This window comes from Stegodyphus dumicola, chromosome 2 (genome assembly GCF_044657685.1).
Source record: "Stegodyphus dumicola isolate Sdum_Otavi_A_Nest chromosome 2, ASM4465768v1".
Lineage (NCBI taxonomy): Eukaryota > Metazoa > Arthropoda > Arachnida > Araneae > Eresidae > Stegodyphus > Stegodyphus dumicola.
Window position 1 is genome coordinate 202,004,682 of NC_140769.1, and position 18,914 is coordinate 202,023,595.

The window sequence follows — 18,914 nt, forward strand, 5'->3', positions numbered from 1 at the left end:
AATTACAACTCCTTTCAACAAAACATTTGTAGAAACATTAGGTATTTTTGGAAGCAGGCAAGATGAGAAATGAACAACGCCTTCGCCGGGAATCGAACCACGGACTTCTAGAATACGCGCCCAACGTGCAGAAACACTACACCACGTGCAGAACCACTACCTTATATGTAATCCACGTTTTAAAATATATAATCCACGTTATATATAATCCACGTTTTAAAAGGCGACTGGGGTTTTTAGGGGAACCGATCACCAAATCTTGGATGTGGAAAACCATCATCCACAACCCTTTTTAGTTCGAGCGCCACTGTAGAGCTATTAGGTTATTTGGAAGCAAGAGACTTGAGAAATGAGCAATGCCTTCGCCGGGAATCGAACCATGGACCTCTGGAATACGCGCCCAGCATGCAGACTACCACACTACGAAGGCACACTAAGAAGGCGGGAGAAAAACTTAATGCTAACTTATGTGCGCCTGCTTTTAAAAGGCGACTGGGGTTTTAGAGGAACCAATCACCAAATCCTGTATGTGGAAAATCATCGTCCAACACTCTTTTAGTTCGGGCTCCACTGTAGAGACATTGGGTAATTTTGAGGCCGGAGAGATGAGAAATGAGCAGAATGCATGCCAAGAAGGCGGGAGAAATAGATTATGTTAAGCTGCCTCTTGTAAAACCTCATTACTGCTGAAAAATGAGAAAATAATTAAATGTACAATGCAAATACATAACATATGGTTGAAACTCTAATAAACCTGTTATGTTTCTTCTCAGGAAACTGCCTTTTTTTTTTATTTGTGATCTAATAAAATAGCAGCAATGATATATTGCTTTCAGATATTTCAGTGTGCTTCACTGTTAAACTTGAAATGCTGTAATTTGAAAGGCAAACAAACGTCTTACAGCAAGGAACAATAACAAACCTTAGACAGAAAATCAAATGCGTTGCTTGCATACTAATTCTTTGGTAGTGTAACGTGATGGGAAAGTTGAAAATACAGGTATTCTAAATACAGGTATACTGATATTCGAAGATCATTGGCTATCAGTATTCTGTTGCTCTGTCAGATAATTGCATAATAAATCACCTTGTGTTTTAATCAACAAGTAGATACTATGCTGTGTGTTATAAGTACTTGTGTCTTAATAATAAGCATTCTTAATAATAAGCTATAGAAATAACAAGCTAATAATATAAGTCTTAATAATAAGCTATAGAAATAACAAGCTAATAATATAAGTCTTAATAATAAGCTATAGAAAGCTCTCAGCTCAAAATTAAAACTTTAAGTATTGATTTTAGTAATTTAATTACATTTTAAAGGACGTTTCTTCTTTCAAAGCAAGAAGCTCGAAAAACCAGCAAAACTCTCTCTGGGATCTGAATTACGAATTTCCTGCTTACAAATCAGAGTGCTACACTTACACCATGAGAACACGTACTGGGGAAATGCGATAATTACTTATGAAATAACTTTGTTATAGAGACTTTAAATAACTTTGTTTAAATAACTTTGTTTTAGAGACTGAAATTTAGAAACTATCGCAAACGAAAGCGATGTGTATTCTTCGTGATAAATAACTGTCACAAAAAATTACTTGCATATTATCGGAAGATACTGATATATTCGTTATTCAAACTAATTTTAAAACTGTAAACTGTCGGTGTTAATAAATAACATAATTGAATTTTGTTACCACGTAAACCTTCTACATTTACCTGAATTTTCATCTTATCGCCCCTCGTAAATCTATGTGAATGGTCCCTTCGAGAGATGCGGTAAATATTTTAAGACTTTTAAAATGTCACTGATAAAGGAGATGCACGAAAGTAGTGAAGTCACTCGAAGCATGTTTGAGACATGTAAAAAATGTAAACTTTGATCGCGAATGACTTTAACAGCTTTGCAACTGAAACATTCACAGTAAAATATAGGCGCTTAATTATAAACCATTAGTATTTGAACTTAAATTTGTGTCTTTCAGAGAAAAAAGTCACGGAGGCAATCTAATTGAGAAAAAGCAGAGAGATTGCTAAACAAATTGTCATTATATCGTTAAGTGCACAATAATCCGAGTCCCAACGGATTCTTGAGCCCACCAGCGGCCGAGCGGTAAAGTCGCTAAACACTTGGTAGTTCGGTCCGAGGTTCGAATCCCGCGAACGGGCTGGCTGCATGGGTGTTTTCGTGTTTTTTCCCAGGTGTAACGTGTATACGAGCCAGTTTCCCTTAGAAAGTCCTCCACGAAGGCATCCCTCCCCTTAGGCATAAAGCCTAGTGTGCTTTGCCATAATTAAATACACCACACCACACCACTCCAACGGATTCTTAAATCTCTCGAACCTTTCATGTAAGAATGATAAGTTGAAAAGGAGGAAAAAATTCCGTATATATAACGTATACCGTAATATCTGTATATATACGGACAAGGCCATATGAATGCGGCTTAGAATATTTTTGTGATGGCTGTAAGAACGTATATATGCCTACATTTTGACATATGAGGCTGTAAATTAAAAGTACATAAATCGAGATATAAAGTACTAGAGGCCTTTTTGGCATTAAAATAAAAAAAATATCCTTTTCTCATTAGCAGTATTCGGAAATGTGGGTTTTCGTAGTGAAATTCCGTAACGGTCAGATGGTTAAAAATTATTAATTAAAGTGAAATTTGCAATTTGGATTAAAAGTAACATAATTTTAAGAGTACAATTTTTAAATACACTTTATGTTTACTAAGAAGATACAAGTGAAATATGTTTTTCTCTAAAAATTGTTTTTCTCTAAAAACATAAATAAATTATGTTTTTCTCTATTTAAGAAAAAAACGTAATTTAATTCTCTAAATCTTGATCAGTGCGGATTTATGAAACTGGGGTTAAGCCCAAATCCAGCATTTTCGGTATCCCAAGTTCTCAGTTTTATGACACCCTGTGTGAATTGAATATGTTAATATTATGTAACTTCGAATTCAAATCACACTTTTTAATCAAATTTGCAAGATCTGCAATTAAGGTCCGGCTGAATTCAAAGCTATAATTTATTATCTTTCTGCCGCTCTGCAATAACATAAATTTGAAAGTTGACTTAATGTTGCTTGAGTTCGAAGAAATATGATAATTAAAAGCAGGAAAAGGTATTTAATTGTTGCTAGTAAGAAAACATAGCTGGCGCCCTCTGAAAAATAAAGCCCAGGCAACTACTTATATCGCCTATGCTTGGAGCTGCCATGCCCTTAATCTTAAAACAAAAAGTATTAGTCTTATTTTTTTAATTTATTAATAATTTGGGAACCAATGTCTTTCGTAATTTTGTTTTCTATGATCCTTTAAATCTTAATGTCTCAGAAAATAATTTGACAAAATCTATTTAATTGACTGCTGAAAACATTTTCCACATTTCCAAAATCATATTAAACTAAAGTGTAAAAGGAGAAGAAAATAGTTCAAGAGTCAAATAAACACTGAATATGGAATACTAAATTCACTTTAGAAAATTAATATTGGGGGTACTTAAAGTCCCCTTTTGGTGATACTAATGCTTCTGGTGAACTGAAATTGCAAAACTCGTGTTCTTTTTTACTTCCTTGTACGAAGTAAAGGAAGTATTGTAATCGCGAACAATTCCGGGTATCATATTTCAACGAAAATATGCACTTTACTGCTATGGAATGCAATTTAATGATGTTTCTGTGTGATATCTCTACGTAAAAACAGAATAAAGGACTCTTTTTCCCAAAACGGATTGCAAAATGGTTTAGAAGAGGTATGTTTCGTGACGTCTTTACGTACGTATGTATATCACAAAATTCAAAAACGACTAGCCTCAGAACGTTGAAATTTTGTATATAGGACTGCTATAACAGGTAGTTGTGCACCTCTTCTTTTGGTTGTAATCGTCTACACCAAAAGTATATACCCACTCTGTTACTGGGTTAGGTGAGCTCAGTTTTTTTATTGTGATGTGTTGGTAAACTGGACATTTCGTGTTTTAAAAATGATTGAATTATGCTGTTCTTGTGTTCCGTTTAAGATTTTTATGCCTTTAGTTTATCTGAATGCAGTAGTTATAGAATTTGTCAACAATTTAAAAGTTGTTTAAGTGCGATTAGTTGCACTTAACCGAGCAGGTATTTGTTTGCATTTGAAACGTAGCAGAGTGATTTTTGAATTGAATGATTTGACTGATAGCGTGCCAATGAGACTAAAAAGATGAAAAAAAAAATGGTTTTTTATAAAATATGCTTTTATTTAAAATTCCTAAAGTAATCAATGAGCTAAAAGGAGAAAAATAATTTGTAATATAGCTTAACGGAAACAAGAGATTAGCTACTTTTCTTTACAAAAATTAATTATTATTCTCTTAAAAAAATTCATGTACAGTTTTATATCACGAATATGAGTAAAAGTTTTATATCGCGAAAAGTATGAAAGGTAAGGTGCTTTTGATAAATTTATAAAAATAATGGCTTATATTTTTGAGAATGAAATTCCGTTACTCGATTTCATTGTTTACGCGCCGCTTTTCTTATTCGAGATGAAAAACTGTAGATGAATTTTGTAAAGAAATTATTTAATCCCTTGTTCCCTTTAAACTATATTTTAAATGATTGTCTCCTTTTTTTTACTACTACATCAATAACTTTATAAAATTTAAACATGAGTTTATTTTATAAAAAACTTTCATCTTTTTTATTTTATTGATTACTTCTATTAAATGTCAGTAAAAAATATCTCTTCAACGCACGAGTTAAAACTGTTTGAGGTAAAGGAGCTTAAAAAAATGAAAAAAAAAAAAAAAAAGATTTCAATTTTTCTCGAACCTTTTCTAACGTTTAGAAGATCCTAGGATTTGTATGTTCCAACACCAAATTTAATTTGTCCTTTAATGTGCGTGATACAGAATTTCAGTCTTCTATTTCAGTTCTTTATTCTTGTTAATACATTATTTTTTATATAATACATTTTATAGATTACTTGTAAGATTCAATTGATCGTACTTTCCGGACACAAAAGAGGTTTTTTCGTCACTGAACAATCTCTCCCCCCTTTCTTTTTTTTGCTTTTAGCGCACGTAAATACGCTGCCTTCTTTTTCCCAGTCGCTTAGTTACATATACACTTAACGACGTATGTTAATCACGTGTTTCAGTGAGGAATTTTCTTTCGGCCGTAAATTTCAGTAGATCATAAATTTTGTCGTTATATTTAGATTTGCAGACTATTTATAAAAGCAAAAACATACATAAAAAATAAACCGCCTATTTACTTTTCGCACCCTAAACGTTAGAAAGTAACGCAATTATCTTCCCACCAACACACACCGCCATAAATTATTACTATTCCTTTCGTATTTCTTTTTTATTTTTTATTTCTGTGGTATTAACAGCTGTTGGCATAATTTTTTCTCTTCGTTCTTTGCAGTTGAACGTGAAAGTGAACTGAGTCTGCGTTATTGCATAAAACGAAAATTTTATAGCGTATATATATATAACGGTTCCGTTTTACTATTATATTATGTTAATTAAATGAGTTTGGGTTTAGTTGATGATTACTGTGATTTTAGGAGTTATGTTTATGACACAGGGTAAAATTTTAAGGTAATTTTTTAATGATTCAAAAAACGCGTTTGAAGATAATTCGATTTCTAGATCATATTTACTCGTTATTAAAGGTTCCAGATCAGAAGGTTATGATTTTGTTACAGGGCAATCAATATTCCTTTCTATCTTGATTGGAATCTTGCCCTTTTGAACAGCTCTCATATTTTATTGACTATACTTACTTGCTTTTTATTTTTTTGCTTTTCATATTTTTAAAGCCCTCAATAATTACTAAGAGCAGTTATCTTCAAGTTTTATTTCACATGTGGCGTTCTATTTCGAGGGATTTTTGCAAATGAAAATCAAAATTCAGAAGAAATTGTTGACATTGCGTGGACTACAAAAACTAAACATCTATAATAATTAAAAAAAAACCTGAAAGCTTTCAGATTTCTTTTTACGCCCTTAGATTCCTTGAACCATGTTTTAAGACTGTATAAGGTATTTCTCCCGTCTTCTTAGTATGCATTAGTGGTATAATGGTCAGCACGCTCGGCGCGTATTCGAGAGGTCCGAGGTTCGAGTCCCCGCGAGGGCATTGCATATTTTTCAAGTCTCCTGCTTCAAAATAAACCTAATGCCTCTAAAGTGGCTCCTGAACCAAAAAAAGGTGGTGGTTGATAATTCTGCGCCACCAGAATTTGGCGATTCCACGGTTGCAGGCCTAATTCATGGTTGCCCTTCAAAAGGGGGTATGTAAGGTATTTCTCTCGCCTTCTTAGAATGGCTTCGTGGTGTAGTGGTCAGCACGTTCGGCACGTATTCGAGAAGTCCGAGGGCATTACATATTTTTCAAGTCTTCTGCTTCAAAATAAACCTAGTCTCTACAACTGTTTTCTCTTTTTTGATCATAATAAATGGATCTTTTTTTATTGCAGCCATTTAAGTACACCCAAGATACGTCTATTGTGACAACATTTTTCCATTTTTGTCCGGATAACTGTTTCTCATAAAGAATTCTGCAGAGCGTTCTGCGTTCGACGATATGTCGTGGAGAAAGACGATGAACATTATGTTTTTTCACCTTTTTAAAATTCAAATCAGCATTTATCACTTTATTTACAGTTGACATTAAGCATTTTAATGATATCTTTTGAGTTGGCGCTTCCTTTGAATACGTGTTTGGAATACGTTTTCCACCTGAAGCTAAATTTTGACTTTTGTTTCCTTTGTTGTAGACAGCATTACCTATCCTAGCTTTAGATATTGAAAAACCATGATTTTTTACAACGTTTTTCAATAATGAGATAGGAATACGTTTCTTCGGAAAAGAACACAAATATTCCCTTCCATCCATTGCTTCTTTAAAAGCTCCCTTTTGCATGAAAACAAAACTGCCAAGCAGTAGACGATAATTTATACTTTTAAAAATATAGCTTCAGTTAAAAAAATCCAAGCAGAAGATTTTATTTACAATAAAGCAAAATTGTTTAAAATTTTGCGAACAGCCTCTATATCCTAAGAATATTAGTAGGCTTATTTAAAAAAAATTCCGAACTGTGTCATTTCAAAATTAAGCCTTGTCAAATTATGCTTACATAATACTGATGACGCATATATTTATATAAGTTAAAAGTGAAACTGAAAGCTTTCATCTTACGGGATCAGGAAGCTTTTCTAAATCAAAATCCTTAATAATCAATAAAAACAAAGTCGGATGATAATATGCTATTTTTAGTCCAAAGGAGCTTTGTTCCTGAAGGACTATTGTTTTCGTTTTGCGATTTTGCGTTGAATCACCATAAATGTCCATTTCAATTTTCAAACTGTTGCCACCATATGTTAGAGTCCTGCATTATATTTGAAGAAATTAAATAATGAAAAATCTGCATAAATGCATGTATATTTCTCTCATTGTGATAAAACGACGGTGCGTAGAGCCATCGAGTTTTGAATGACGTAATCCTCCTACGAATATGGGCATGTGGAAGACCAAATTTGAAATTTGTTTTATGATCGATTTCATATTTTGTAAAACTTTAACGAAATTTTGAGTAACAATCTCAACGATTTAAAAGCGAGCAATGGCAACACTCTACGGCCGGGAAAAAAAACCCTTTTTATCTCTAGCGGGAGCAGAACTGTGTATCGGAAATTCTAAAGACAGGCTCATTTTAATATTATTTTGCGACATTGCTACTGAACTGAATTTTATGGTTTAAGACCAAGATATTTAATAAATAAAGGTAACACACAAAACGTTAGAAAAGCGCCCTTTTCGACGTAATTTAAAATCTGAAACTTTTCAGATTTTTTTAATAGTTTTAATATCGTAATCTTCACGATCTTCTCTTACTTCTCTCTATTATTAACACGATGACCTCTGCCTCTCGTTCTTCAGTGCAGTCGATATGTGAAATGTGTGATTTCATTTGTTTTATTTTTTCTACGAATAAAGCCTAAAATCGATACGGCTGCATCTAACTAAAAAAATATCTCCAACGTTAGCTTCCTCAACAGCATTATCTGCGACGTGTTAATGAAATATAAAAGATAATAAATAACTTAAATAATGAATTGTTTAAGTTTATTATCAAGCAATTATCAAGTATTCAATTACACAGAATACTTTATTACTTCTGTAAAAGTTACCAAACTGGCGTTAAGTGAAATGATGGAAAATTGTTTAAACATAAATAGTTTTCAGCTTTCTAAACGGTACAAAAACAGATGCATAACATTCTTATGATGTAGCAGGTTTGTATGAAGATCTTGAATTTTTGAAATTGAATTTGAGGTTTGTATGAAGATATTGTTCAAAGAATATTAGTAATTTGAAATATTAAAACTATAATTAAAAACGTATAACAAATTATTGCTTTCCCCCATATGTGCTCTCTTTGTGCAACTGGTAGCAGGTCCAGTTCGAATTCCGACAAAGGCTTAGATGCTTTCTCAGGTTTCCAAATTGCTCCAAATGCGCTCCAAAATTTCTAACAGACTGATTCTACAAGCTCTATAATAATACTAGATATGGCTGATTCTTATTTGATGGATATATGTGTATGCTGTTGTAATAATTCGAAGACCGTCAAATCCAAGAATTTACACCTCTTTCTTGATTGTTTCTTCGGTAATACATAATAAACGGTCCAAAATATGTTTGAAATATTTTTAAACTTTTGATATTTAACTGCGAATTCTTTTCTTACCAGTAAAACATCAGACGTCATACTTACAAAACTGTAGATTTATTAGCACGAATCAGCATGAAAAAGTTTGCTCAAACTTATTTCATTATTATTTCATATATTTGAAAGAAAAATATTGTTGCGTATTTTTATATTGATTTATTTAGTTTTCTATTTTTAATGGAATTGTTATTAAGTTGTTTCATTTATTTGATGGATATATGTGTATGCTGTTGTAATAATTCGAAGACCGTCAAATCCAAGAATTTATACCTCTTTCTTGATTGTTTCCTCGGTAATACATAATAAACGGACCAAAATATATTTGAAAAGTATTTAAACTTTTGATATTTAACTGCGAATACTTTTTTACTCATAAAACATCAGACGTCATACTTACAAAACTGTAGATTTATTAGCACGAATCAGTATGAAAACGTTTGTTCAAACTTATTTCATTATTATTTCATATATTTGAAACAAAAATATTGTTACGTATTTTTATATTGATTTATTTAGTTTTCTATTTTTAATGGAATTGTTATTGTTTCATTTTCCCGTGCAATGCTTCACGCGACTTATTTGAAGAGAAAGCTACGCCGAAAAAATTAAAAATACAGGAGCATGCGCATTTAATAAATAGATATCTCGTAATTGTACGCTTTTGCCTTTCGGGAAAAATCGAGAAAATACTAGACTATGCTCGTGCTAATTGAAAATCTTATAAAGCCAGAGAAAGAACATCATTTGTTTCATGAGTTGTTAAAAAAAACTCTTGTTTACTGTAACGAGATCGCGGCGAAATCGGATTAGCTTTCTCTATTTTGAATTAGTTCTGTTGAACGTTTTGGAAGTTTAAAAGACAACTATTGCGAGATATTGTCATATTGTACGAATATCTAAGGAAATTTAAGCATTTTTTTGTTGTTGTAATAAGAATAAATTTTATTCACTTTTAATCTGACTTGTGCATTCAATTTATTACGAACCCGTACGCACGCAACAATATTTTTGTTTTAAAGTTTTCGCAGATTGCAATTTTCTACTGTTGTCGGTAGTCGTTTGTTTTCATCTGTTAAGAAGTAATGTTATCTGTAAAAAAGGCTTTATGGCTTTTAATACTAGATATTTTTAATTATATTTTTGTTTAAAAATAACATATGAACAAATTCATATCTGGATAGGCATATTTTTAATTTGTGTGTTATTATGTAGAACTTTTTAAAATGTAAAGTCACTGGCATATGTACCTGAAAAAGGAAATTTGCGTTTTCATATGTATTACTTTTGTAAAGTATACAGAAGATGAATTATTTTCTATTTAAAATTTAACTTAATGATAGGTGTAATGAAAGATAATCGACTAATTGTTATTTGATGAAGAATTCCTCGAGTTTTCGATGCAATGTAATTGCATTCTGATGGATGTTCTATTGATCTTCTTTATCACTATGTCATTAACATTAAAAGGAAAGATTTTACCGCAGAAATAGGTGCTTTGATTGAGTTAAAGAATTCTTTTTAAATCTACATGAATGAAACATCTGGCGACATATGATTATGACTTAAATATGATTCTTTTAATAGAAAAAATGTTTCCTTCATAAAAATAAATAAACGATTCAAGAGTAATGAATGATTATTCGCTAAAATATTGCTTTTATGTATATATGTGTGAGAGGAAAAACATAACGAAATTTGCAAAACTCATGTCATTGTTTGGTATTTCTATATGCACATTATTGATTTTACTTCTTAAAGCAATTATCCTATTTCTTAATTATGCATTACATTGTGTATCATCAGTGATTATTTGTAACGAACTATTTTTAATTGCTGCATTAAAATATTAGTTTTGAAAGAATGGTTAAGAATACGAAAGCGGCCATTTGCTATTCAAAAGACCAATTTTTAAGCCGCTTGTTAAAGAATATTTTAATGCCTCTGTATTAAATAAATTAAAATATAATCTGAAAAATAACTATAATTTTCGCAATCTTAATAATAAGAGGAAAAAACAGAATTGTACGGTCTTATCATTAAAATAATCCTGAATTTGTTTCAGAATATAGTAAAAAAATATTAACTAAAATATATTAGAGATAAATAAAATTGATAGGAAAAATCTAGTTGCTTTCGATAACTGATCTATAGGAGATTATAACCAAACATTAGATTTTATATCTAAACATATGTAATCCACAAACATTTAAGAAAATATAGATTTTTCACTTAATAGTAATGGTAAATAAAGTAAAATAATGATGCCTGTTAAAAACGTTTCGAATAAATTAACACTTAGCGTGTGTCAGTTGGAACAGATATTTCATTCTTTTCATACAGACAGTGCATCTGAAATTTTTGTAAGGATTACTAATAATGCTAAGAATTTGTTTTTCATAAACATTTAAGAAAATGACATAAAAATTATTGTTTGTAATATTCATCCAAGCTTAGAGTTACTCTCTCGAGGATTTTCGAAAATAGAATTTGTAAGTTTTAAATCAGGGAGGAATTTTTTAAACACCATTAATTTAAAAAAAATGAAATTATAAGTTTTATATTGTATGCTGCTGAATCAATGTAAAGAATCAAAATTAATTAAACATATACAAACAATAAATTTCTCAGTAGCTTTTAATAATGTCGTCGAAAAAATGGTATTTATAAATATTTCATACTTTTATTTAGTACAGCTGCCTAATAATTGTTTTAAATTTTTACGCCATTATTATTGGGAAAACAATTTTAATGTCTGATCTTATATCTGACGTCCATTGAAATACTTTACAGCTATGTATTAGGTTTTATAGCCTTGAATAATGTTGTATTGTTTCTTATATAAATTTGGAATTTAGTGTTCCGTCATTGTTAAACTGGATTATGTAAAGTATCTATTTATTCCGGAATTAAGTCAATTCTGGAATGAATAGATACTTTACTCCGGAATGAATAGATACTTACTTAATACAGTTCAACAATAATAGAATATTAAATTTTAAAGGATGACTTCGGAGTTCACGTGATTTATTATATACAGCTAATGTAAACAAACAATATAAATTATCTCTAAGATCACATTACTTATGTATAACTAATGTAAACAAACAAGGTCATTTTTCGTCTTCTTTCTTTTCTTCTCTTGCGGAATGTATACAATGTTTTATTTTATCACTCATCCTTTCCTAACAAACATTAGTTTATAAGAGATGTTGCCAAATATATATTGAATAAATTACATTTAAAATAAAGAAGAGGAAAAACCTAAAGCGATAGAAAAACTGCTTATTAATTATAATTATTTCAGCTTACCGAAATACTCTGTTGTAAAGAATTATGCCACTTCCCTATAATTTCTCATATGTAAATGGTTATCATACCTAACTAGAGCAACTGTAAGAATCCTGGTTCGAATTTCGGTGAGTGCAGAGTTAAGTTTTCTGTTACCTGGCTTAGCAAAAAATGAACTGGTTCTACAATGGTAAATTGTGGTTGACTTTGTATATTTTTTATCACAACCTAAATCTGGTTGATTGCGCGTAGCACCTTTTGCCGATCTCCATTTCTATGAGAGACAATGTAAGAAATTATCGCTTTTGCCCATGTGTCTCTTGAAGTGTGAATGGTTAGCATAATGAATTAGCAAGTAAAAAACTAGGGATTCAAATCTAGGTGAAGGCGCTGTTGATTTTTCATGTTTTCTGGCTTCAGAAGAAAATTTCATTGGCTCTACAGTAAGCTCGACTTTAAATGTGGTAGCCGATATATTTTCACAAATCTGAATTAAGTTGACTGGTCTCGTACCTCTTGCCGGTTACCATGTTATCCAAAGACAATGCAAGAAATTATCACGCTTCCCTATATGTACTCCTGTGGTGTAAATGATTAGAAAATTGCGTTAGCAATTAGAAGATCGGTAGTTCGAATGTCGGGGAGTGAACTATTGATTTTCATTGTTTATTGCTTTCGAAAAAAGAATTATTTGACTCTACAGTAAGACCGATATTAAATATGGCTGCCGATAACTTAACAAAACCTGAATTTGGTTAATTGGGTCTAGTGCCTCTTGCCGGTCTCCATTTAAATGAGAGATACTAATGTAAGAAATTATCGTATTTTCCCTTATGTATTCTTGAGGTGTAAATGGTTAGGATATTCTGTTAGCAACTGAAAAAGCCGTGGTTCAAATCTAGGTGAGATCGCTATTGATTTTCCATGTTTTCTGGCCTTTCGGTTACCAGGGTTCTCGTGCCTCTTCCCAATCTCCCTTTGCCTACCGTTCTGATTCCAAAGTAGACTTCACGGACTCGTTCGTACGCTCCGCTAAGTTTTTTTAGTTCAGATGTACGTGTCCTGGCTTTTACGAACGGCATGTAGCCACCGTTGTTTCGCAACTTTAGATCTGTGGAAGGTCTGCATTTAAATAAGAGACATTATAAGAAATTAGCGCATTTCTTGATCAGTACTCTTGAGGTGTAAACGCAGGTAGCAGCAACTGATTTACACCTCAAGAGGTGCATATCCAGTCTTCAGATGCATATCCATTTAGCAACTGAAAAATCTGTAGTTCAAATCTCGGCTAAGGAACAATCATATTTTCTGCCTTCAAAGAAAGCTAAAATTCTCCTCAATGTAACTGTGTTCAAAAATAATAATAAAAAAAACTATATAGCAAGAAAAAAAGAGGAAATTCTGTTTATAAAAATTGTGTTCTAATAAAAAATAGAAAACTATATAATCCAGAACAGAAAAAAATAGAAAAACTATATAATTATAGTTTAAAATTAGAAAACAGAAAAAAGTAGAAAAACTATATAATAATTACGATTCTAGTATTAAAGAGGTATACATTATTGTATCTAGAAGGCATAGAAAAATTATATAATAATTATGATTCTAGTATTAAGAGGTATACACTATTCTCTCTACAGTGTGTAGGATAAAATAGAAAAACTACATAATAATTGCGATTCGAGTTTTAAAGAGGCATACATTATTGTCTCGTCATAGAGTATGTATAAAAAAATAAACTATATAATTATTACCATTCTAGTATTAAAAAGGCATACATTATTTTCTGTAAAATGTGACTCTTTTTATGTTCCAGCATATATTGTATAGAAAATGTGGCTTTTGTCTATTAATAAGAGATTGTTAGTTATGATCTTATAAAAAGAAAAATAATTAAGCACGCCTTTTTCTGAAACTTTATCCTCCAGAGCAGCGGCAAGATATTTCTCGGCGGTCTTTTCTTATTTAAATCAGCTTGATAATGCTTTTAAATCTAATGCGCTTTCTAGAAAAAGCTTTATTTAAACTGGATTTTGGGATTTGCTCGCATTAAAGAAAATTATTTACATTTGGTATGGAATGTATTTCTTTTCAAGCAGAAAAGGTGTTTCAAGTAAATAAAAAACGAGTCTATGATATCATCGCACCATGTAATCTTTCTTGCGCTGTTAAAAGAAAGAAATTGATAGCTGATTTAATCGGTTAATAAACTATTAAAATTACTAACTAAAACTTGGGTAGTTATGAAATTATTATTGAAATTATTTAGTATTATGAAAACCTGATATAAATTTATTAAAATATGAAGTTTTAACACTTTTTATTTTTAGATTAAATTTTAGTTAATTTGGATTTAAATTTATGTTTTTCTATGTTTCGTTTTATGTTTTTTCTGTATTTTACAATATTTTAATTATTTACAATATTTTAATGAAGTTATGAGTGTTATGTATTTCTGCCTTGTAGCGAAGAATTGAACTGAATTAATTAAATGAGAAATACTGGGTATTTATAAAGTCCCGGACCCATTTTGATGTTTATTAACTCATAAAATAATAAAGATAGATTAAAATTAATAACATAAATGGTTAGATAGACTCAAAAAGTTTCATGACCCTTGTCAATGAAATTCCACGTGTGCCCCCTTCGTCACACGGAGAATATCAAGTCGATATTCATTTTCACGCCAGATACCGGCAAGTATGTCGGCATCCTAAGAAGCTATTGCGTTTGTAATTCTGGCTTTTAGGTCATCAACGTTCGACACTCTCCTCCTGTAGACGTGTCCTTTACGAATCCCCAAAGGAAAAAGTTCCGAGGCATTATATCAAATGAACTGGGTGGCCAAGGAATTGGACCTCCTCGCCCCATCCATCTTCCTGTAAAATGGTCATTCAAAGAACCATGAACGATGGTATCCCAATGAGGTGGTGCACCATCTTGTTGCAAAAAGACATGTGACTGAAGCTCTTCTTAGTTGTGGAAATACGAAGTTTTCCAACATGTCTAAGTATACGACTGATGAGACCGTCTTTTCTGTAAAAAAGAAAGGCCCAATGACTCGGTCGTGCATTAGTCCACACCACACATTAACCTTTGGGGAATCCCTTTGTGCCTCAAGGTATCCATGGGGGTTTTCAGATCCCCATATGCGCACATTATGGCGATTAACAATGCCAGAAAGATGTCAAAAACAAAAGAGAGAAAAATGCAATTAATAAGCAGACGATATTTAGAAAAGTACAGACATTTAGACTGGAAAATGAAATTATCTGAAATTAACCACACGCGCAGACGATATTTACAAAAGTAAAGATATTCAAGCCTATAAAGGAAAATATATAAATTATTCCATCAATAAATGCCATAAGTTTGTTTATATCTTCATTATTTTATGAGTTATTAAAAATCAAAATGGGTCCGGAACTTTATAAATACCCTGTATATCTCCAATGAAATTCGAGGAAATAAGTTTAAGTGAAATGCAGAAAAAAATATGTATAATTTAATAGGCCGTACAAGTAAGTCATGGGGTGTCCAGATCAGATTTTTTAATTTTGTAAAATAGCATAATAACTGAAATTAATTTGTTATGCAAAGGTTTACGTTCTTTTACATTTCAAAATTCCCATTTATAAGTATTTAAATAATTCTTCTGAATATTTACCTCATTTATCCTTAATGCATTCTCCGAATCATGTAATATCGATGTTTTTAGTCATCAGGTAATGTAAATCTCAAGTAATGAAAGACGTACTTCCTGCTAAATTATTACGAAAATCACGTACCGTCACCTATCTGTTAACACATAATTAAAATATTAGCCGCAACGCAAAACGACCTTTTTCCGGTAAAATCTTGTTAATAAGATATACATCTCTTGTAGTTGCAGGTAATTAAATCTCACCTCAGCCGTTCTTAGTAGGCGGATAGAGCTCAGATGATATGAAATTGTCGGTTGGTAACAAATTACAGGCTGATCTAATGAGAAGTTTACGATGGTTTCATGAATAGAGAAAGCAAAAACCGAGCTATCCGCGAGCCACGATATACCTTCGGAGAGGTAATCTCGTTTGTTTAATTTGCATAATCCGCACCTTTACTCATAACCGCGAAGAGCATTTATGCTTCGGGGCTTCGTGTAATTGGGTCTTCGAGGTGTTTACGTTGGAGGTTACTTTACCACGTCAGATTCTGTAGAGAATTTATTTTCCGTCTAAAATTGGTTGTGTAAGAAGCTGTGTGGTTTTTGTGTTGAATGAAACTAATACAAACTTTGGGAAAAAGAAGTTACAAGAATAAATTATTGATTTTTCTTTGACAGTTTTACAATGTTATCTGATGTATCTGATAGCATTAAATTCCCATTAACAAGGCTTTCAACACATAATCTGGCAGTATATTCGGAAATAAAATACGAAAAAGAATGGGCTGACTTTGCATCTGCAAACTGCATGGTCAAGCAGCTGCTGGCAATCGACAGTCTGCAAGTTACAAAATATTTGCTTTGTTTTGATAAGAACAGTTTTTTACTATGCAGTTACTGTATCCCGCCTTCTTGGCATGCCTTCGTGGTGTGGTGATCTGCACGTTCGGTGCGTATTCCAGAGGTCCGTGGTTCGATTCCCGGCGAGGGCGTTGCTAATTTTTCAATCTTTCTTGCTTTAAAAAATAACCTAATGTCTCTACAACTATATTTTGCATAATTTGTTCCAGTTTTACTAAGTAATTGGCAAGCTCCACCTTCGACATATCCTGATTCGTCGTCGACGCTGACCACCGTACAAGTACTTGTGATCCTCGTACAGCGCACAAGAGGCAAAGTGCTTTAGACTTTTTTCTTCCTTTAAATTCACCTCAGCTGGAGTTAATTTATCTGCAGAGTTTTTATAGGCCAGGCCCTAAAAGGAACTGGCAAGAGCAGGACGATATTGTCGCCTGCTGTATGCCAGTATACTCACAAAATATCGAAGTATCAAAGAAATAACGAGATGCAGTTGATAGGAGGCTATAGTGTTCAGTCGCTGAAAGAACTTTTTCTGAAATTAAAATCTTCCGCAATCAATATCGGTTTTCTTGCACTCAGAAGTAATTCAGTAATTTCTGTTTCATGTATTCGCGGTAAACGTTATCATTTGCAAAATGTTACTTGCAAAATTTAAATAGATAAGATTCATTTTTATACTAAATATAGAGCTTAGCCGTTGCCTACTGCGATTAATAATTCAACTCACTATTAATGACTCTGCAGGTGGCGCCCGAACTAAAAGATTGGTGAACGATCATTCTTAACCACCAGGATTTGACGATTGGGCCCCCTGACCCCATTCGCCATTTAAAGGGGGGGAGTATATAAGGTATTTTCTCCTTTTTTTCCGATCGCTATGACCGTTACGTTCCGGAATATCGTTATGAATTATATTTTTCGAGAAAAACAGCAAATGTATAGTTTTAAAAATGTTATTTTTTAGAATAATATTTTTTAAAAATTTATTTCATAATAGGGTCAAGTTTTGTCTAATTTTACTCGATAAGTTTTCACCACAATACGGAGTTCAATGATCGATAAGAAGTTAGCTAGTTTTCCATTTCGATCCAAATGCATTGCAAATGTGTGTAATTTTTGTAAATGTAATCACGCTCCTATCATTACCATATTGAAAAGCAACTGTTATTGTTATTCGACGGGAAATTAATATAAATTTTAGTTCGTTTCCATTTTAGTTGTACTACCCCGAAGTTGCGGTTAATAAAGTTTTACGTTACATTTTACAATTAAGTGTACACCTCAAGTATATTTTATTTTGTGTAGTCCTAGCTGCGCTGTACCAAACGATCGCTCGCTAATATCTGCACATAACTTCTACGATCAACTATTATATGTAAAGACAAGTAGTTCTAAGCAATGTATTTTATAGAATTTATATGGTACCATTTCCTAAGCGTAACAAACTAGTACGCTTAGGTACTGTAGCTCTAACAAACTGTACCTTAATAAATTAATTAGCCAGTCAGGAAGACGATGTATGCCAGATTTCTAGAAATACCTAAAATGTTTTTTTAAAAAACATTGTCAGTGTAAAGTGGAGTATTGCCTAGTTCTAATAAGGACAATATTTACCACCTAAATTTAAGGATAACTGCCCTCCTCCACTTTTTTAAATTTTGTGGACAGTGCGGCGGGAATTGTGTAAAAGGCGGCCGGAAAGGGCAAGAGGAAGTATTTTTAAAAGAGTCTATCGTCAATCTAAAGTCGTGTTACCAAACTTTAACAAGGATAATAGTTGCCGGCGAATTTTAATAAGGATAATAAATTCCAAAAAGAACTTTTTAAAAGAATTTTATGGACAGCGTGGTGTATATTAAAAAGTAAGTTTGGTTTATTTAAATATGGAAAAGCACGCGAGAGCTGCCTGTCTAAGTGTAGGGATACCTTCGTGAAGGACTTTCTAAGATTAAAACACAAGAGTAAGGGAATATATACCTATAATACAATGAAATATACAAAGCATTTAAAAAACTCTATCTCCATTCTAAAGTCGAGTTTTTCCTAAGCTTAATAAGGATAATAAATGTTACCACCTGAATTTAATAAGAAAAACTCCTGTTGGCTTTTCGTTTTGTGGACATTGCGGTGGAGATTAAGGTGCAACAGTAAAAAATACATTTTGAATAAGGAAAATATATAGAGCACTTTACTAAAATCTATAACCAGTCTCAAGTAAATTTTAGTAAGGATAATAATTGCAAAATAGAATATTTTTTATGCTGCTTACAATGCGCACAGACGTTAAGGTGCAGAAATAAGGAGAAAAGAGTAAGGAAAATTCGAATTTTGCTTAATTTTATTAATGATAATTAGTTGCCAAACAGGACCTTTTTTATTTTGT

General features: G+C 32.0%; 1 protein-coding gene across 1 annotated transcript in view; it reads left to right on the top strand.

Moving 5' to 3' along the window:
• LOC118201074 (RNA-binding protein Musashi homolog Rbp6-like) overlaps nucleotides 1-18,914 on the top strand; it is a 560,394-nt gene that overhangs the window by 82,606 nt on the left and 458,874 nt on the right. The gene's annotated exons all lie outside the window — the stretch shown is intronic.